Here is a 22,500-nt window from a genome sequence, read left to right on the forward strand (position 1 = left end):
ATATAACAGATTACATTTCCTATTTTACACCTTCAGAAAAAGTCAGAGTTGGTTTCAGTAGCCAGGTGGCCTCATAAAGAGGAACCACAAGCTACAGTACATATGATTTCTTTCTCTATTGTTGCTTAGTGGCACTATATGATATCATCTGATATGATTTTATATTATATCATAACATATTAGATTACATTAGATATGATTAGACTACATTAATAGTGAGATATGTTGTATGCATGCCTATAATAGGTCATGATGTAGACTAGACTAATTTATTATCAAGAACAAAAATATTGGTTCACAGAAGTTTTACACAAAGCAGACTTACGTCATAAATGATCCAAAAACACAAGGAGATAAAGCAAAGTGGGCTAACCTAGACATCCTCTCAATGTCAGGGCCACTGCAGCCATCCAGCCAAGCCACAGAAGGTCAGGGCTGCCATGGTAACAACTATCTTATCCACAGCCATGACTGGACACCGTAGGGCAGATAAGAGGGAGAGATCGCTGAAGACGTGACCGTGGACTGTGTGTGTGAGTGTCTGTGTGTATGTGCGTGTGTGTGTGTGTGTGTATATGTGTGCCTGCGTGTGTGTGTGTGCGTGTATATGTGTGCCTGTGTGTGCCTATGCCTGTGTCTGTGTGTGTGTGCGTGTATGTGCGTGTATATGTGTCTGTGTGTGTGTGTGTATGTGTGTGTGTGTGTGTGTCGGCGTATGTGCATGGACAGCATCTGTCACTTTCGTCTGTTAGCTAACAGGTCGGGGGCGGCCACTGAGCATCCAGAACCATGAGATATGATGCTATCCATGACAAAGACAGCCGAGACGGAGAGCTGCACTGTCCTCATTACCTTTAGGTCTTACTGTCGTTGTCCGGTGTCGTCCATTTTGGACAGTAGTGCTGCTGAGTCATGCTTAAGCCCACTAGCTGTGGAGTTGTATTTGACCAGTGGGAGTGGGTCCACTAATGCATATCAAGAGTGGGATTCTATTTGCCTATGCTTCCTTGAAATATTACTTATTCATGAGCTCAAGAGAGAGGCTCAGCATATCAGTATTAGGCTGGTGCCGTTTACGCACAATATGCTTCTACTTGGAAGGTTGCACTCTCACCGAAAAGGGATATCCTGAGACATTTTTAACTTATTTAGCCAGTGTTTAAAAAAAGAAAGAAAGAAAAACATCCCTGATCCTGTGTGCCAACCTTGCGTCCTTCATCATGTACCGCATGGGGTCCAGATTCTGAAATTGTAGCTTTTGGCAAACACAATGCCTTCAGCACAATGTGTCCTAACGTGCTCCTATCAAAACTGGGCCACAGTCCAGTTCCATATGCCAACAGCAGCAGATTAGTTTCCATCACTGTTCCAGGGGAGAAAACGGGCCATAGTGGACTGGCTCCCTCTTGTGGCAAATCTGAATTTTGCAAGTGCAGGACACTCGTCCATTCGAAAAGGAAGCCACCAACAGGTTGAATCCTTAAACTGTGCCATGCAATAGAGTTCAGTTAATTTACTCTATCTTTGTCAGCGTGTGCACACTGAAAGCATGTGTCTATGGCACTATTTCATAATGTGTGAATTATGTTATGATATCAATACCAGACAAGTAAAACACTGCTCCACAATGACTTGAGAGAGTGCTATATGTGCACTATGCTTATGCTTGTATGTGTGTGTGTGATTGTGTGTGTGTGTGTGTCTGTGTCAGTATGTGTGATGTGATGTGTAAGAGAGCGTGTGTGTGTGTGTCAGTATGTGTGATGTGTGAGAGAGCGTGTGACATGGTGTGAGTGTGTGTGTGTGTGTGAGAGAGAGAGAGAGAGAAAGTGAGATTGTAACACTATGTTTGTGTCTGTCTGTCTACGTATGTGTGTGTGTGTGTGTGTGTGTGTGTGTGTGTGTGTGTGTGCGTGCGTGCGTGGTTGTGTTTGTGTGTGTGTGTTGTGTGTGTGTGTGTGTGTGTGCGTGTGCGTGTGTACGCGTGTGTCTGTCTGACTGTCTGTGTGTGTTTGTTTGTGTGGGTATGCTCTCGCAAATCAGTGAGAAAGAGAACCTGTGTGTATGTACAGTATGTTTGTGTTTGTAGGTGTGTGTGTGTGTTGGTACCCTTCCGTGTGAATGAGGGTGGATGTGTGTAAGGGAGGGAGTCAGTGAATGTGCTCTGGGCAGCAGAGGGGTTGGGGTGGGTGGTGGGTGTGAGATTGTGTCATATCTAGTAAATGTTTGCATAATTGCCATAAATCATGACCTATTCCTCAGCGTACCTTGGCTTACCCATCTCCCAGCACACAAACACACACACACACACACACACACACAAGCACGAACACATACACACACACACACACACACACACACACAGCCCCTGTAGATGAACACAAAGCAGTGGCCCACCTATCCGGCAATAATTGCCTCCATAATGCTTTGCAGATCCAGTTCAATTGACTGGCAGGCTATTTACCCTGCTGACTTGTTTCTTTTCCATGCAATTTGAGTCAACCAAGAAATGAGGTAACAGCATCGCTAATAGGCTAAATGCCGAGCACTGTGACACGGGGGCTTGCCTAACCAGCTTGATTACCACACTTGACTATAGATAATTCATGGGGAGACAAAGAAGGCATGGAAAAGAGCACTCGTCTTTGTGCACGTCTCTGGTTCGGCTCCCCGGACGGCCAGAGCTCTGAGCTCCGGCCATTGTTGACCACAGATCTCTTGCTGTGGGGACCAGCAAGTCCTTGGCACTTTTACCCAGAGAGCCTGTCCAAACCCCCAAAAAGAGAGAAGGAAAAAAAAAGGAGAACAGGTCGAGCACAACCGGTGACGCCATCCTGCTTCTGGGGTCATCGAGTCGGGGAGGAGAGTCGCAAGCCTGTCCGTGAAGAAATAAAACACCTCTGAGCATTTCATCCCGCACTTTTACAAAGTTTTTAAAACAGAAACCAGGCAACAGGAAAGCAACACAAAGCAAAGCAAAGAAAAAATGCTGTAAAATGGTGTAAAATCGGCCTCATTTTCGGTCTTGACTCGAACGCCGTACTAATTATAGCTCATCCGGAGAGCATGGACAAGAATGAGGAAAGCATTAGTAGGGTATAATAATCTATCAGCAAGCATCGCATGTTGACGAAGCCGCCGTCTGTTTGTGGCGAGCTCCGAGCCGTCGCCTCTCTCTCTCTTTGCTACTTTAAAAATCGTGGCGGTTTCGGCTGAGCATCCGATATAACTTTTCAGCTGAGTCAGGGGCCGGAAAGAGAGAGAGAGAGTCGGGGCTGAGCCAAAGCCACAGCCGATAACCCCCAGGTCAGCTGGAGTCGCGGCTGATTAATGGTCTGGGTGTCTGATCGCCTGTGTGTCCAGGGTCTGGGTAAATCAAGGCGAACCGAGGCACAGAGGCTCTCTTCTGTCTGACGGGAAACACACACATGTACACACACACACACACAGACACTCACAGAGACACACAGACACAGATAGGCTATACCGGGCATACTCAGACAGACATTCACACAAACACATTTTACAGACACATGGAGAGCAACACACAGACACAAACACAGAAATGCACACAGATTCACTAGACACATGTACACACACACACAAATGCACACATACACACACAGACACGCACGCATACACACACACACACTCACAGAGACACAAAGACACAGATAGGCTATACCGGGCATACTCAGACAGACATTCACACAAACACATTTTACAGACACATGGAGAGCAACACACACACACAAACACAGAAATGCACACAGACACACAGAATCACTGGACACATGTACACACACACACAAATGCACACATACACACACACACACACACACACACATGCACAGACACAGATAAGCATACATTCAGACAGAAGGACAGACATGCAGACAAATAGAAGATAGACAAGAGGTAGCCACAGGGAGAGGGAGAGTTGTACAGACTAATATAGTCGGGGAAAAAGTGAGAAGCTATCTCTCCATAATGAAGCTGGAGCTGGTTAATGACAGCTAAGAATAAACGCAGGCTGTGTGCTGCTCTGGCTGGGACTGCTGAGTCACCAGGGGCTCAGTGTGAGCACTCTGTGTCCCCTTCGATCGAGTGTGTGTGTGTGTGTGTGTGTGTGTGTGTGTGGGTACGTGTGTGTGTGTGTACACATGTGTGTGTGGGTACGTGTGCGTGTGTGTACGTGTGCGAGTGCGTGTACGTGTGTTTGTGTGTATGTGAGTGTGTGTGTGTGTGTGTGTGTACGTGTGCCTATGTGTGTGTGTGTGTGCATGTATATGTCTATCTCTGTGAGTAATGCATGTGTGTGCATGGGTAAATGTTCCATGTGTGCACATGTGTTTGTGTGCATACTTGTAAAAAGGTGTGTAGTGTAAACATAAATAATAATAATAATAATAATAATAATAATAATACATTTAATTCATTTATATAGCGCCTTTCTCAAACCCAAGGATGCGTTACATAGTGGGCAGGAAAATACAACCAACAAACAAACAAACAAAACAACACAACAAAGATAAGCTAAGTGTATAGAGCTATAGAGCTGGCAGCTAACGCCTATAGAGCCTATGGAGGTTTGGGAAAGATTTAATTTCTGTTTTAAACTAGGCCTGCACAGCAGACTAACTTATGACACATAGTAGCCCAAGACAAATGCAAAGTAAGAAACAAGTCATTGGTGAAAAACAAACTATTAAAGAAGCACTATGCAACAATTTTAGCTAAAATTACCTTAATTATGCAGGTTGAGAGTCGTTCTGATGGCTCTACAACACTCTCTGGGTTGTTTGGTGGGTGCTTCGTCTCCCCCTATCGCTTCTCCGCGGAAAAAACGAATATGCAACTTTCTGGACCCGGTCCGGGTAAATCCGGATGTGTCTCAGCGGAAGTATCCAATCGCGCCTCGAAAATGTAGTCAGATTGTAGTTTCGAAGAAGACTGCAAAATGGACTTGGCTTTGTTACTGTTGAAATTGTAAGTAGCCTACCCTTGGTAGTGTTAATTTCGTCAGACGAGATGAGAGGAAATATGTTCGTCAACAACCTTTTTTTTTATGACTAAGACGAGACGATGACGAGACGGCAGTAATGTCCTGAAACACTGACTAAGACTATCTTAAGATGCATTATTGTTGACAAAAAAAGACGAGACTAAAATGTTTTGCATGAAATAAAAACTAGGATAAAATCTCTCTTCATTTTCGTCTACAAAATGAGAAGACAGAATATCTAGCTGTTACGTTTTCAAAATATTCCGAATGAGTTCATACTGTACACAACAGCTTTCCTGTAGGCTAGTCTACGTGCTGTTGCTGCAACCCTGTGGCTGCAACACGAAACTACATGGAATAATAACACTGGAGATTTCTGCCAGAGTTAGCAAGCTAACTACCTAAGGTTTATGCCACAATGCTACATACCCAGAAGTTGAAGCTTCTCTCATACAAATTAACATCCCCAGAATGTCCATATTTAAAAATGTTCATCATGTAATGTCAACTATTTAACTAGTTAGACTGATGATGCAAAGTTTGCTAGCAAGTAAGCTAATATGGAAAGTTAAGCTAGCAAGTTAGCTATGGCTAAGATGGAGAGTCTGTTTGGGGAATGTGTTGTGTTTAAGCATATCGCCATCTAGCGAGGCGGAGTAAAACATTAATACTTTGGTCTACGACAGTGTTTCTCAAACTTTTTCAGTTTCAGGACCACTTAACTAACCTTAGCTAAAGAACCACCTTGCTTATTGTCTTTGCACTTTGCTTATTGGATTCATACTGTATGATTTAAACTGGCATATCTTACATAGACAGTGTTGCAGAACTGTTTTTACATACAAGTTGGTTCAATATTGCAAACAACTCATCTATATTATATTTTACCACGTCTGCTCGCGGACCACTTGGGATAGCTTGCGGACCACCAGTGATTCCCGGACCACACTTTGAGAAACACTGGTCTACGAATATGACAGTGGTCCAGTCAAATCGTTTACTGTCTATGGTCAAATCCCAGCCGAGCTATAACTGTAGCTCGACTTCCTGTGCATGTAAACATACTGACTGACAAAAAATCAGAATGAGTAATTATAACAGACGAGTAGCCCTGTGGACACACAATATTGTTGGAAAATTGAGATGTGTGAAACACTATTTGACTCAAATGGTAATCAGAAATAATTTGTTATAAAAAAAAGACTAAAATGTGTTGACTAAGATACCTTTAGTTTTCTTTTGACTAAAACTAGACTAAAATGACGAGACTTTTAGTCGACTAAAACTTGACCAACAAAAATGATATTTGAATGACTAAATATGACAAAGACTAAAAAGGACATTTCATCACAAGACTAAGACTAGGACTAAATTCAAAATAGGTAACAAAATTAACACTAACCCTTGGATGAACTTTGTCTTTGTAATGTGGTTTGATAGTCTCTTGAACAATGTGTTAGCTCGACCGTTTTATTGTGAGCCCTGTATGTGTTTAACTTGGTTTCTTGATGGCTAGCTCGCTAGCTAGTGGGGGTTTAGCCAGAGACTTTCTAATGAGGAGACACAGCACTCAAAAAATTCTCCATAGAAATGCATGGGGTTAGTTTGTAACGCCAATGTCTACACATATTCACACGATTCATAGCCTAGTAATGTCATGGCTAATAATACCCTATATTATTTTTGCCACCTTTGTAACATTTTAGTTTTAGTTTACCGTGATGTATGACTTTAAACAGCGAGTGTGCTTGGTATGATGATCAGCTCCTCTAATGCAGGGTAGGACTACGTTTTGACAAGCATACAAATTCACCTTGTTCTTGCCCCATCTGAAATGACTCCTCTACTTTTGCTGCCTCCATCCTTTCTGTATTTGTTGTGTAAAAAAACTTTGTATATGATGGCACTGAAGTCTTAAGTTAGTGAATTGGCTAACAGTGTTACAGGGTTGCCAACTTTGGGTGTTTGGCTGGAGTGAGATTTTGTGAAGTCATAGTGCGTGTGCGTTAAATTTTTCCTTAAACCTAATTTTAAAAATGTCTGTCCCCTGACTTTTTTGCTATGTACAGTATAATCCCTGATTTATGTTTTTTTTTTTTAACTAATAGAATGGAAAAGTTTCTTCAAAATGTACAATTAAATTATTGATTGCACTTGAAAACAAGACCAGTGTTTTAACCCCGTGGCATGGAAGGATTATGAGCCACTGGGCCCCTGGGCACAGACATGAAAAGGGCCCCCCTGCCCACCTGAAAAAGGTGGAGCTCAGTACAAAAAATGGAAAAATAACCCCTTAAATGATGACTTCTGGCGAGTTTTGTGGAAAGAAATGGACAGATTGTGAACTTATGAATGTGTGTATGAGTGTACGTATGTATCAGGGATGAAAATAGCCTAAAATATTTTTTTCCACCTACCATTGTGGCTGGTGGATTCCAAAGTCTACCAGCCACTAGAGATACAGTGTGAACATTTGATGAAAAATCATGACCAAAATGATCACGGTTATTAGTATTATTGCAATATGATTACAATGTGCTGACTTTTTTTTCTAAACCTACCATCAATGTTGGACAGAACTCATAATTGGCCTGCCCTTCATGCCCAGTAGCAACAAATCTAAAGGTCAACAGAACAGCTATAGTGTCATAAAAGTGGTGTGGCTCCTTTAAGACCCAATCCACTGGCGTGAGTTCTGGAGCCATCCAACTTTATCTAACTCTATACTATCCTACATCATCTGATTTTAATATTAGGCTATATTTAACATTTAACATTTATTTTCTATTTGGCCTGTTATGAAATTATGCATTGACCAATATGAGCACATTTTTTTAAGACACTTAAATACATGCATGCTTAGCCTTTTGTGAAAACAAATCATGGCTACATCGACAAACTCTTAGCCATGAGCTGTATATCCTCTGATTTTAATATTTACACATAAGCACAGCTCAGTTTTAAGACACTTAAAGCCCAAAATTGGAGACCATATAGAAATTTGCTACCATTTCAAAACCGGATTACTCTGGAACGGCTTATTGTATAGGGGATTGCATTACACCTTTGTGTTCGGTAAGGTCTGCTGTTTATTCTGGTTTACGGTTTGTCATGTGTGGAACGAAGAGTTTGTGAGATATTCCACCTATATGAATTGAAATGAGCGCAGAGCTATAGTAGCCTATATGATTATATCTTGAAAGTTAATTTTCTCGCGAACCGTTTATCGCAGCAAATAGCGGCTATAGCACCTTATAAAAGATGAGAAAAAGTTATTTCATGTGATGTCTGTGAGGCTACTTCGCGAGTAGTTCCTAGAGAAGAATGGGCGGCCACACTTTGTGTCGGTCTGCCTCATGTCTAAGCGTGTTCCGTGAAGGTGTCGCAGACGGGATTAAAATAGCCTAGTCAGCGAATCAACAATCAGAGAAAATTGCGCTGAGAACGTTAGGCGGATATTAGACCTACCTGCTGTTGGTCTAGACATGTGTATGCCTTGAACTCGTATCCTGTCATTTAGAAACAATGCTGTGGTCTAGTCTAGTCATCAACAAAAAATGAACGGATTGCAATGCAAAAAGAATGGATTTGGCGTGACATTTCTTGCGTGAGCGTGAGATTGGTGCTGAAAGCGTGAGTGTCACGCCAGATGCGTGAGAGTTGGCAACCCTGGTGTTAGTTGGTAACCAAATAGCCTACACATTGCGCTACACGCTGCGTAGGCTACGTGCATTCTCTCTCCTGCTGATTTGCGTTCAGTAGCCAAGTGCGTAATATTGCAAAAGTTGAAAAAATAAATGTATTTATTGTAGCCTACAGAAAATAAATAGCCTATCATACTGTCAGTTAATTGCCTACAGTGCAGTGAAGAGTTTGGAGAGTAAAGTTATAGGGCAACTTGAAGTTTTATGAAAATAATTTACGAACCAGAACATAAAGACCATGAAGCTTCTATTTCTTGCAGCTGTTAAAACACCCGCTAGATAGTTTAAATACCCACCAACATTCGTTTTTGCAGTACAGATTATTTCTAAAAGTTATTTGTCTACTAGGCCTAGCCTACTGGCTGATTTATCAAAAGAGTGCTTTCTCGTTCGTCCTCCGCAAACTACAGGTGTTTCGGTAGAGAGCCATTGAATAAGCGATGCCAAGCAATTTCTGTAACACTTTTTGTGACATTCAGCAAATATCTCCTTATTTAATGTAAGTTCCTTCGGACAATAGGCCTACGTTCTACTCTACGTGCAGTTGTCCTCCATCTCAGTTGCATCAGTTTTCTAATTTTGAAGGTTCTAAAACATTATGCTTCACTGAATCCTTCTTGTTTTCTTTCATTTGTCCAGCTAACTTTTCCATTGAAACTAGCCATTTATGATGGATTACACACTCGACATTCTGAAATGTCCTGCACGATCAAGGCCAAATTAAGTTATCACGCAGCCACTGTGTCAGCAGCATGAGTGCTGACGGTGCGTTTCTGATGTCAGATTATTATGTAGGCTAGCCTACTAGACTGTTCTCACATTGCAGCGCTTTACTTATATGAAGTAGCATTAATCAATATGAGGGGCAGAGGGGGATAAATGTTGTCCCCACCAGGGATAAAAATAATTTAGCAGAGGTAGGGATAGGAAAACCAGAGGGGGGGAAATCCTCACCAGCCCCCCCTACAAATCGCACCCTGCTCCTAGTTACTGTAAATAAAATGTGGGAACAATATTATTAAATCGAGCACACAATTTAGTTAAACGAGCACACGATTTGGCAAAATGAGCGAACGATTTGGCAAGATGAGCGCACATTCTCTATATACAGTATTTATAGGCTAAAGAAATCTAACAATGACACCTCCCAGGCTCTGTAAATGTAGCCTATGCATGCATGTCTCTGTGTCACTGTACAGGTGTATGCAATTTAATGTGTGTGTGTGTGTGCAATGTAGTGTCTATATGTGTGTGTGTGCCTCTGTGTGTATATGTGTAACCTGCATTGTGTTGAACTGCGTGGCTCAGCCCTGCACTTGCCGAGCTCAAACCCGCAAACAGCAGCACCTCAGATAGGGAGTCAAGCATGCTAGCAATCGAGTTAAAAGCCCAGGCTTAGCTCTCTCACTAGCATGACTCTTGAAGGGCCTATCACATTACACGCGGTATGCGCTATGAAATGCATTATTGTCAATGGCTTGCGCGCGCAAGAACTGGTCTGCCAAGCAAAGCGCAGCGCAAGCAGCATTTTGCCGCTTTGCCAGTCATGTTGAACTTTGACCGCGGCGCGCTGTAAGTCATTGGTATTTTGCGCTGAGCCCAGCGGCAAGCACAACAAAAATCTTTGGGACGTTACCTCAACCAAGAGCAACCTATCGGCGAGCGCAGCGCACACTGTGTACAATGTGATAGCCCCTCAAGGCATCAGAAGGAAGGTTTATACAATGTAGCCTACATACTGTACAGCTATGTACCAGCTGGCTACCATTACAGTACACTCACCCCCCTAAACTTCACTCCCGATCCGTGTCACAGCACCAATGTAACCTGCGATGTGTTGAACTGCACGGCTCAGCCTTGTACTCGCCCAGACTTGAACCCGAGAACAGCAGCACCTTGGATCGGGAGTTGAGTGTGCTAACAATCAAGCTAAAAGCCCAGGCTACTAGCTCTCTCATTAGCACGACTCTTAAGGTGTCAGGAGGGAGGTTTACACAACATACACACGTCAACACAGCTATGTATCATATCAACTGGCTACCGTTACGTGTGTGCGTGTCTGCAGACATGTGTGTGTAGCCTACATGCATGGGCTTGTGATCGAGCTCCACTCTGATACATCATGCTCAGCCGCAGCTGTGTCACTGCATGGCTGTCACTGCTACAGTTACAGCTGTTATGGCTGCTACCGTTGCTATGGCTAACTGCTGGTGCTACGGCTATTGTTACTCCTGCTACTGCTACTAGTGCTATTGCTACTATTACTCCTGCTACTGCTGTTACTACTGCTGTTGCTGCTGCCACTACTGCTGCTAATGCTACTGCTGCTACTGCTACTTCTACTACTGCTGACTGGTATTGCTACTGCTGTTACTACTGCTGTTGCTGCTGCCACTCCTGTTGCTAATGCTACTACTACTACTGCTACTGCTGTTAATGCTGACTGCTATTGCTACTGTTACTGCTACTGCTACCATCGATGCTACTGCTGCTGGTACTGCTACCGCTAAGTTACTGCTGCTGCTACTGCAACTGTTGCTACTGCTACTGCTGCTAATGTCGACTGCTAATGCTACTGTTACTGTTACTGCTGCTGGTGCTAAGTTACTGCTGCTGCTACTGCAACTGTTGCTACTGCTACTGCTGCTAATGTCGACTGCTAATGCTACTGTTACTGTTAGTGCTGCTGGTGCTAAGTTACTGCTGCTGCCGCTACTGCTGCTGCTGCTCCTGATGCTGCTGCTGCTTCTGCCCAGGGCTCGGGCTCCACAGGGGAGCCACTGTCCCGGCGTCCAGCCCCCTCGCCCCTAATCCGGTCTGACAGCATGAGAGGAGGGCTTGTGCTCCTCGCGCCGACCTTTCTAATTGCCACCGCGACAGAAGGGGCAGCACAGTGCGTGTCTGTGTTCCCAGCAGGTCAGGCATGCTGGAGACGCACTGGCGTGGACAGAGCCGTCACTCAGGTGGTACGCCCTGGGCCCGACCACATTCACAGGCCCCACATAGAGAGCGCCATTCATTAGCTTTTTGGCCGCCAGGGCTCGGGGAGAAACAGAGGAGAAGGAGGAGGAGGAGGAGAAGGAGGAAGACGAGGAGAGGTGTGTGTATGTGTGAGTGTGTGTGTGGGGGGGAAATGTGATGGCTCATCTGTAGTAAGGAGAGACCATGTCAGAAAATGGCAAGAGGTGAATGCCTCCAAGGTTATACCATCTGATGTGATGTGTAAATGTGCGTTCCATTTTTATAAGCATTGCATATGTTCATGTATGTCATTTTTTTATATCTTATATTAATAATTTAGTTGGCCAGTTACCATGTGTTTTATATTGTCTTTCATTCTTTTGCCACCATTACCACCATTTTTTTGCTATCCATTACCCATTCGTTGCATCTTTCATTTAATAATTCAGTCATTCACTAATTGATTCATTAATTCATGTATTCTGTAATGTATTCACTCATTCGTGTATTTATTTATGCTTAACTGGTGGTGTCGTTGTCCTTGTTAGTGTGTCCATATTACAGCGTGTGTCCCGGTGTGGCTGGGGATGCTCGACCCTGCCCTTATGAAACCCCCTCTGGAGGCTACCGAAGCCCAGACCCCATGCTTTACCCTCCGGGGGGGCAGGGAGAAAGAGAGTTTCTGCTTTGTTTATTTCATGTAATGTAATTTCATGCACTATTAACATATGCGTAAATATATACTGTACTGTACATATATTACTGTACTTATATTATTACTCATATTAATGCTTTGGTAATATTGTATCGTCAGCCATGCCAATAAAGCTTACTGAATTGAATTGAGAGAGAGAGAGAGAGAAGCAGCAGCACAGAGGGCCATCTCCGTCCCCCCTTGTTGACAGATAGGCACTGCATTCCTCTGGCCCCGCGCGGAGCCAGCGCACTGTTTGGAGGACTCTTGCGTTTTTTGCACGTACATGTCTCATTTCTCTGGCGGGGCCGTGGGGCACGTAAGCCCCACGGCAAGGAGGCTCTCGGCGGAGGCGGCAGTGGTGGTGATGACGGCAGAGGCTCCTGGTCCTAATGCTGCTGCTGGTGGTGGTGGGGGTGGTGGTGGTGATGTGTCGTGGTGGTGGTGCTGCCGCCATGGGCCTTACCCACTCGGAAGGAGGCCGGCCAGGGCTCAGATATGTGAAATATTCTCAGTGGGGGAACGGTGGACGACTACTGGACGAGAGCCCGTCTTCACCACCCTCTCTCTCTCTCTCTCTCTCTCTCTCTCTCTCTCTGTCCTGCACACAGAGGCCTGGGTGATAGAACAGCATACTGCACAACTACTCAACTATGCAGTGTTTCTCTACTTAATGAATGGATGAACAGCTCACATAAAAGAGGTGACAGCAATCATACACACACAGACTCTCTCTCACACACTCGCCACACCACACACACACACACACACACACACACACATATTCTCTCTCTTCTCTGTCTGACACAGACAGCATCTTGCAGCACTGCCAGGGGTTCATTTTAAAGGGCATTCAGGGTTTAGGCGTGCGACCGGCTCAAGGTCAAATGAGAATACATGGTGTTGAAAACCACACATTTCTTCAGACCCTCTGCCTCATCCCCTGCTACTGCATTCCCTAAGGATATGACTCTAAGACTCTGGCATACCTCAACTGCACAGTCATCATTACTGCCTTTATTATTGTTATTATTAATCGTGTTATCATAATTGTATATGACGTTACATATTATGGATACAAACATTAATAAATGCCATTTTGAAGAATATCAGGTAACACTTTACGGTGAGGGTACATGAATTTTCATGAATTCATGCATGAATTAATTTATGATTTATGCATTACTTCATTCCTTTATATCTTATGAATCATCAGGAATTTATGAGTTCAAAGTCTGTCATTCATGATCTCAAGCATGAACAACACATCAATTAAAGCATTAGGTATGGTGGGTACAACATTTTGATTTAGGATTTCATAAGCATGATCATCATGATTATATGATTTTAAGGCTAATTACTCATGAAAGTGTGAACAATGACATGTGTTTAAAGAACTGCACAAGTTGTGTTCAAATCAGAATTTGAGTAGTGATGATTTTTGGCAGAAAAAGAAATCATCATGATCATTCTTAATAAATTATAAATTATAATGATGTGCCCACCATAATGCTTTAGTTTATAGTGTTGTTTATGTATGAGGTCACGAATGACTATGAACTTTTGTAAATTCCTGATGATTCATGAGATATTATAGAATTAAGTAATACATACAGTAAATTCATGATAATTAATTACAGGTTCTACTTAGGACACACTGATGTGAAATTCTACAGATGACTCTCTTCACCAAAAATCAGGAATCAATTTCCTGTTCTGAAGAACTTGTAACTGGAGGATTGCCGGTTTTTCCTGTTCTGAAGAACTTGTAACTGGAGGATTGCCGGTTCGAACCCCGACCAGTAGGCACGGCTGACGTGCCCTTGAGCAAGGCACCTTACCCCTCACTGCTTCCCGAGCGCCGCTGTTGTTGCAGGCAGCTCACTGCGCCGGGATTAGTGTGTGCTTCACCTCACTGTGTGCTGAGTGTGTTTCACTAATTCATGGATTGGGATAAATGCAGAGACCAAATTTCTCTCACGGGATCAAAAGAGTATATATACTTATATTCTTATTCTCCTCAGGACCAATTTTACCCACTTGATCTGAAAATGGTTTTCTTAGAAACCTTTGGATTTTTTTAAAGCACAGTTGAGATGCATGCAAAACCATTAGCCTGAGCCTTGTCAATTTAATGGTAAAATGGATAAAAAAAAATGGACAATTTTGTGTTGAGATAATCAAAGGTCACATATTTAGGCCTGTGAATCCACAAACAAATGTATCAGTATATATACAATACAATGTGTTGTGCCTTTTTTTTTTCTTCTTTTTCACTCAAACCAAGCAACTGTGAATGTCCAATTTGCACCAGAAGTACATAAACAGCATTTATTCTATGGGAGCTTGGAACAGTTAATTGACTCATTGACTGACTTGCTCTCTGTGAGGGTTCAATTAAGAAGGTGAAAAGTTGTGACCACACAGACAGAGAAGGGCCCACCACACACACACACACACACACACACACACACACACACACACACACACATACACACACCTCCCCCTGCCAACCACAGTGTGTGTGCGATCATGCCTGTATATGTCATGGGAACTAAACCACAAACGCTGGGAAGGCATATGGGGACGAGGACAGAACGTGCTCTCATTGCCTCGACAAAACGTCATTACGGAACGGACGGTAACAAATAAAAACCGAGAGACAACAAACAAAACGGGGCTATAAAATGTGTCCTCGTTCGGTAATTATCTCCCATTAAAACAAAAAGAGAGAGAGAGAGAGAGAGAAAGATGAGGAAAAAAGAAAACATCCTATTGGGATTCGAGAATGGGGGTTTTGTCTGGAGCTTGGAGCGAGTGGCTATACAAAGCCAAACACATGAGCTCCAGTAAGAAGCAGGAGAGGAGAGGGGGGTTGAGGAGGAGAAGGGGAAGGTGGAGGAGAGGAGAGGAGAGGAGGCTGAGCTGCGGTAAGCCTCACTGTTTGGTGTGAGGAGCTTGGGAAATGCGTGGGACTGGGACATGGTCACGGTAAGTGGTTCTGGTCCGTCACTCTGGGCCCTGTCCAGATAGGCCCCAGTGACTGACACAATGAGGGCCCCCCAGCCCCCAATAAACACAGTGGCGCACGCTCAGCACCCGTGAACGTGGGGTGCTGTGTGTGTGTGCGTATGTTTGTTTGTGTGTGTGTGTGTGTGTGTGTGTGCATGTGTGTGTGTGTTTGTGCGTGTGTGTATGTGTGTGTTTGTGTGTGTTTGTGTGTATTGGGGGGGGGGGGGGGGGGGGGGGGCTCAGAGCTCTCGCTCAGCATGACCCCCTGCACCCTGGGGGAATACTCAGCACTCGTCTCGTGGGCTGACCCCTCAGGAAACAGGACACCTACGCATGTGACCTGACAGACTGTGAGGCGTTTCGGTTCATAGCAGAGGGCCTGCGGGACTGCCCTGATGACCAGTGTTTACATTCTCACACTAACACCCCCCCCAACCCCACCCCCAATGTATAGCTGCAGTAACTACATGTTGTACATACACACATACTGTAAATATATATGTGCATATATACAGTACATCTAATACATACATGCTCACTCAGGCACAAGAGCCCCATCTAAAATCAAACAACATGATTTTACAGAATGACTTACAGTATGCACCTACTTTACCATTCATGCCCTTCCAGATCATGTTTGCCCTATAGATTGGCAAAAACAAGCCTTCTAATGACAACACTTGCCGTTAATGTGTCAGACATTAAAGAGTGTTATTACGCGGCTCTTCACAAGGCAAGTAGAACGCTCCATTGGCTTGAATGGGATTTCCCAAAGTTCTATGGTAAAATATATTCATGTAATTACCACTGCAAACATATAATTACCGCTGTCAATGGCAACAGGTTTTGTGCTTCTAATACGTCTTTCATATCACTACCGAAGGACTGGAACTTCATTCAAAAGTGAAAGCAGACGGTTGATCAGCTGTGTCCTAAAGAATGTTTGATTCAAGTTCAGCGTGTGTTGATGCGAACTATTTGTTTCTCAGCAAATGCCACGATGAACGGTAACAAATAGGCTAGGCTATGTAGGCTAAAGTCATACTGTATCGTGGGGAGTTCATTATTTGGTTTTGGCAAGTAGCCGTGTAATAAGCGGGATAATGTATAGAACGCCGGTCATTACTGGGAAAATAAGTCCCTTCAGGGCGGAACAAGACCCCTCCGCTGCGCGTCGGGGTCCGGTTCGCCCTGTCGGGACTTATTTTCCCAATAATGACCGGCGTTCTATACATTATCCCTTACATAGAACATGTCTGATATCCCTTTTGATCAAAATGAGTTCGAATGAGTTTTAAAAGGTTTTACTTTTCTAACTTGGTTGATAGCTGCAGGTAGCTTTAGTTGATTTGCAGATAGCTTTGAGGTCACTAATATTTTTGGATTCAGGACTAAAGGCCCCTTTGTCAGTTTTATCTGATCATATAGGAATGCAGTGAAAAAAGAGATTTGTCCACAAGTATAAATAGTTTATAATATCATAGAGAGCTTAATGGGAAGTGCCTAACTTTTATGGGACGCAAATGGACAATGAATGAGAGAATAAGAACAGGTTTGTTGGCTTGCAATTATCACAGCAGAATTAACCTCAGATTTATTTTGAACACATACACTTAAGCTCTACTGACAAAGAAATGTTACGATTATTTGACTAAACTGTTGGGTTTAACACTAAACAAAGCATACTTTTTTACACAGTGCCCTGTCCCGGTTATAAGAGGTCTTTAAGTGTTATTTGGTATAAAAACCATTATCCCAAAGTATCCCGACATGTTTCTAAAAAAGAACCATGAACTGTGGAGACCAGTAAAGGGCATGCATCTGACTGTAGCATCGCATTGGACACTCTCTGTCTGCCCTGAATCCATGAACAATCCACTTCTGACAAAAGTTAAGCTAGATCAAGTTAGATCGTTTCAACAGCAAAACAAAGCAATGAAACTGACTTTGTCGCTGAGGCACACTGTCATCGTGTTCAGTCAGGACCCAGCGTTTGGCAATTTCTCTGAAAGAATCTCTCACCCTGTCACTGAACACCTGCAGTTATTGACAAATGCTCTCGCCATCCTGCAGGCAATTTCAGTTAGTAAAGAGAGCTCCTTGGACTCTCCATTTAACTCAAGAGGAAAGGTCAGATAGTACAATGTTGTGACCTTGAACGACCCCAAGATGCTTTTCTGCCATTAGTTTTTCTCAGTCGCGTTGGTGCTTTTCTCACATCACTATTAACATTTGCACAGCAGTTAGTGCATTTCTCAAAACAATTAGTGCAAACTGCAAAACCTAGTGGATGACCTGCAAAAGCACGTCACTTGCTCAAAATGGATAGTCCATTCCTCAAAAGCAAGTATTTATGTCAATGAAACTGTCAGTATCATCAAAATGAGAAGTCTTGACACCATCGTTTATGAACAAGATAGTCAAATGGCTTTGTCATGTTTTCATTATGACAGTTCTCTCAGTGTTTTCCAATGAAAAAAAAGGTCAGAATTCGGTGACACTACCTGAACATGCTCAAGACAGCACTATACAGTACTTGTACATCCATTTGAAAACTACAGTAAAGTTACACATTACAGGAGTAAGTGAGTACAAGACACTGAGTACGTACATTTTTACTGTATGCTCTTTGCAATTCTATAGCATTGTGACAGAATTTGATAACTAGTTCAACAATTTTGTATGTAATGACTCAAGCAATGAAATGAAGACTATTAGTTTTATTGGGAACGACTATTCAGCATCCGTAAGTATAGTTCATTTTGACTGACATGACATAAGCAAATGATAATGTTAAAAAACAGCAGAAAATTGTATGAAAGCAACTGATACATGTCCAAAAGTATTTGCAATTTGTTCAGAGGAAGGAGAAATTGCTACTATGATGTGCACAAATGACTAAATGTTGTGGAGGTTGAACTAATAGTTATGAGAATTTTCATTCTGATCTGAAAAAAGCACCAAAGCGACTGAGAAAAACTGTAAGTAACCATTGGAGTAGTTAATTAGTAACATACATGCATAGGTGTTAAAGAATAAATTAAGGAACGAGTATGCCGCGTTTGCGGCATGTTAGGGACGGTTCATTTACTGAAGTTGGGCAGACACTGTGCACTGTGGTGTCGCATACAACGTAACGCAATACATGGTTACTAAACTCACACTTCGTGATTCAGTTGGACGCGACTGCTGTGCTCCCACTACACTTCCACTGCCCACACTGCAACACAGATGATGAAAACATTCTGATATGCCAGAAATCCAGTAAGATCAGACCAGAGCTATATTATTGATTATTACGTCTTCTAATAAGTATAAGTATAAGTATATATACTCTTTTGATCCCGTGAGGGAAATTTGGTCTCTGCATTTATCCCAGTCCGTGAATTAGTGAAACACACTCAGCACACAGTGAACACACAGTGAGGTGAAGCACACACTAATCCCGGCGCAGTGAGCTGCCTGCAACAACAGCGGCGCTCGGGGAGCAGTGAGTGGTTAGGTGCCTTGCTCAAGGGCACTTCAGCCGTGCCTACTGGTCGGGGTTCGAACCAGCAACCCTCCGGTTACAAGTCCGAAGCGCTAACCAGTAGGCCACAGCTTCCCCTAATTAGGTGTAACGAGCCTGCTCAAACTACATGGCAAATCGTACAACAGTTCGGCCTGAGTCAAACGTTTGTCGGATCCGACTTAGGGCTAGAATTGCGTCAAAACCACACAGCGTCTGCTTGGCATCACAGGTAATGGCATCATTTATCTGTGGTGAATTAAACAGTGAGTTTATGCTCTGGCACCTTTGGCTTACATGTTGAAGGCTCCATTTGTGTCCGGGCCCAGCTTGGCTTCTGCTGCCCTTGTATTCTTCCATCGCTGGTTCCACACAAACTGGCACTGCTCCATCGACTGGATTATTGGTCTAAATTGCTGTCCTCGTTTTCAGCTTTGGGGGGACAGAGTTTCTTTGTGATGGTGTCCTGCAGTGTCTTCAGTAATCCTCTTCACTGGACAGATGTGAAATGACCACAATGAGAGTGCGGAGCGGGCCGAGACTCAGTAAGAGTGATCACAAAGCGGACAGAAGGAGAAGAAGGCGAAGATAATGATATGAGATAGAGAGAGCAAGAGAGAAAGAGAGCGAGAGAGAAACAGACAGACAGACAGACAGAAGAAGAAGGCGAAGATAATGATATGAGATAGAGAGAGCGAGAGAAAGAGAGAGAGATAAACAGACAGACAGACAGACAGAAGAAGAAGGCGAAGATAATGATATGAGATAGAGAGAGCAAGAGAGAAAGAGAGAGAGAAAGAGAGAAACAGACAGACAGAGAGAAGGAGGGATGAAGTCAGCAAAGAGAAGAGAGAGAGACAGAAAATGAGGATGATGGAGGTTAGAGAAAGAAAGAATAAAATTGGAGTAATATAAAGAGAGGGAGAGTAGTTTGAAAACATCCACCAGGGGGCAAAATTATTTCAGTCAAATTATAATGTTACTAAAAAACTTCTGCAGATTAACCCTCTATCCGCGCACACTCTGCAAAGTCATTCACACACACACAAACACATACACACACAAACACACAAACACACACACACACACACACACACACACACACACATTTTTCATGAGGTTTAGCTGCTCTCTTTCTTCCTCTCTCTCTCTCCCACACACACACACACACACACACACACACACACACACACACACACACACACACACACACACACACACACACACACAGACACACACACACACAAACACACACACACACACACACACTCGCTTTTGGTTCACAGTCCTATTCAATGAGTCTCAGTCCAGCCCAGTCCACAGGCAGAAATGAACAGGAACACATAAGTATAGGCTGCGCGAGCACAGCGAGTAGTTGTCCTTAATCAGCTAGCAAAACTTTACAGCCAAGCAACTGACACATTTCTCTGCACTGTTTGAACTCAGACGTAGTAGGCAAATGAGACAAAAATGAAACCCATCAATGGGTTGTGCCGCCCCACACACACACCCCCCACACACACACACACACACACACCCCACCCCATCCCACCCTCACCCTTCTTTTTCACCAAGTTAACCACAGTGGAGAGAGGAAGGCCTGAGGCTTGCTATAAGATTACTTTCAATTGAATCAGTGGTTCGGTGGTTATATTTTCCACTGAAAATTACCACCCGCAGAAGATGCAGACTGTATATGTGAGTCTGCCAGACCAGTTATGCTGCAAGTAATGTTGAGCGTTGAAAAAAATAAATAAATAAATAAATAAATAAAATAAAAAACAAGACTGCACTATAAGCAAAGAAGAGGCCTTTAGGTTGAACACATGGGCAAAGAATGCATGGACTGCCACAGGCGGAGACCAGCAATGGTCAATGCAAAACTAATCATTCATATTTCGCTTGACAGTAGCATCAAGGTGCCTTATTATTATTGCTGAAGTAAGTACTGATGTCCTAGCACTGCCAGCAGGTTAACGCTTTCCTGTGTGGTTGTGTCAAAATGTTCGGCAGCGGGTAAACATGTTTTAATACGACCAAAATGCAAACAGCTCGCGGTGGCGAGAGCTTCTCTAGCCATTATCTCCATTTTGCATTCACCAGAGCTCACCAAAGACCCACTGAAAACGTTCAAAGCCAACCACAGTAGTGCGGTAGTGAAGACATAAGACGCCATGCATGCTTTTTGCCAATCGAAATATACACATAATCTCTCACTAAACACACAAACAAGCCCAATAAGCCCTGAGAAGGCCTCCTATGAGGGATATTTAGACTGGAGAGAGATGGAGAAGGAACAGTACCTGTAAAACCTGTTCTAAGCCTTTTCTTGGCCAGAGGGAGATGTTGACATGTCTGTAGTGACTGTGTGGGCTTTTTATTGTGTTTTAATTGGAGACGTTCAACACAAAAAAAGGGTTTCTTTATTTGGTGCTGTTGCACACTGAGGTATCCCAGGCCAGCCAGACGTCTTGAAGAACCACGAGTAAAACAATCTCCCTTGTAAACTGTCAAGAGGCCTAGATCTGACTGCTCGTTAAATAATTTATTGCATAATTTATGTTTTCTTTTATTTATGAATATTGTGATTTATTCATTTACTGTACTGGGCATCTTCCAAGACTAAATGAGCGTGATTCGTGAGGCGTCTAGCGCTGAGATCGACTGTGTATACTGTTTGCATGAGTCTGTGCCTCTGTGTGTGTGTGTGTGTGTGTGTTTACATGCACGGATCTGGCCATTTGGCGCATACAAAAATGAGTGATGGAAAGCATCGGGAAAGAGAAAAACAATGCGTGTACTATTTTAAGGGTTCAGATGTTCTCCTCCAGCTTGGACAAATGAGCTATTTAAAGGGCTCAAACATAAGGCAAAGGTTTTTTTTACTCCCCCTCGAGTGGACAGACAGGGTATAAATAGATCTCAAGGCCCTGCAACAAGCGAATGCTTCATCAGAAAATGTTTTGCGTTACATCACTGCCCGTGAAAGCAATGGGTTTCTGGAGCAGGAGGAGGCTGTCCACGCCAGCCATTATGGTTTGTACTAATGTTCTGGTTTTAAAATCCAAACATTCTGAAAGCGGTTATTTTCTCATCAGTTCCCCTTTCCATCTCCCACTCCTTTCTAAACTCAGAGGTTCTGTGTCTTTTTCTTTTTGCTCTCTCTCTCTCTCTCTCTCTCTCTCTCTCTGTCGTTTTTTTCTCTCGTTTTTTCTCAGCTCAGCTTAGGGCAGCGCTGTTTTGAGGGGAGAGGAGAAGCAGACTTGAGCGGAGGAGTCGGGACAGGCGGCGAGAGGCTCGCACGTCCAGATGGGCTGAGACGAACCACGTGCGACGTCTACTTGAGTGAACGACATGCAGCTGTGCGCGCACACACACACACACACACACACACACACACACACACATACGCACACACACACACACACACAAACCCACACAAACACACACACACACACACAAACCCACACAAGAACATACAAACACAGACAGAAACACACACACACACACACACACACACACACACACACGCACACGCACACACACACAAACCCACACAAACACACACACACACACACAAACCCACACAAGAACATACAAACACAGACAGAAACAC

The sequence above is a fragment of the Alosa alosa genome, chromosome 21 (assembly GCF_017589495.1).
Source record: "Alosa alosa isolate M-15738 ecotype Scorff River chromosome 21, AALO_Geno_1.1, whole genome shotgun sequence".
Classification (NCBI taxonomy): domain Eukaryota; kingdom Metazoa; phylum Chordata; class Actinopteri; order Clupeiformes; family Clupeidae; genus Alosa; species Alosa alosa.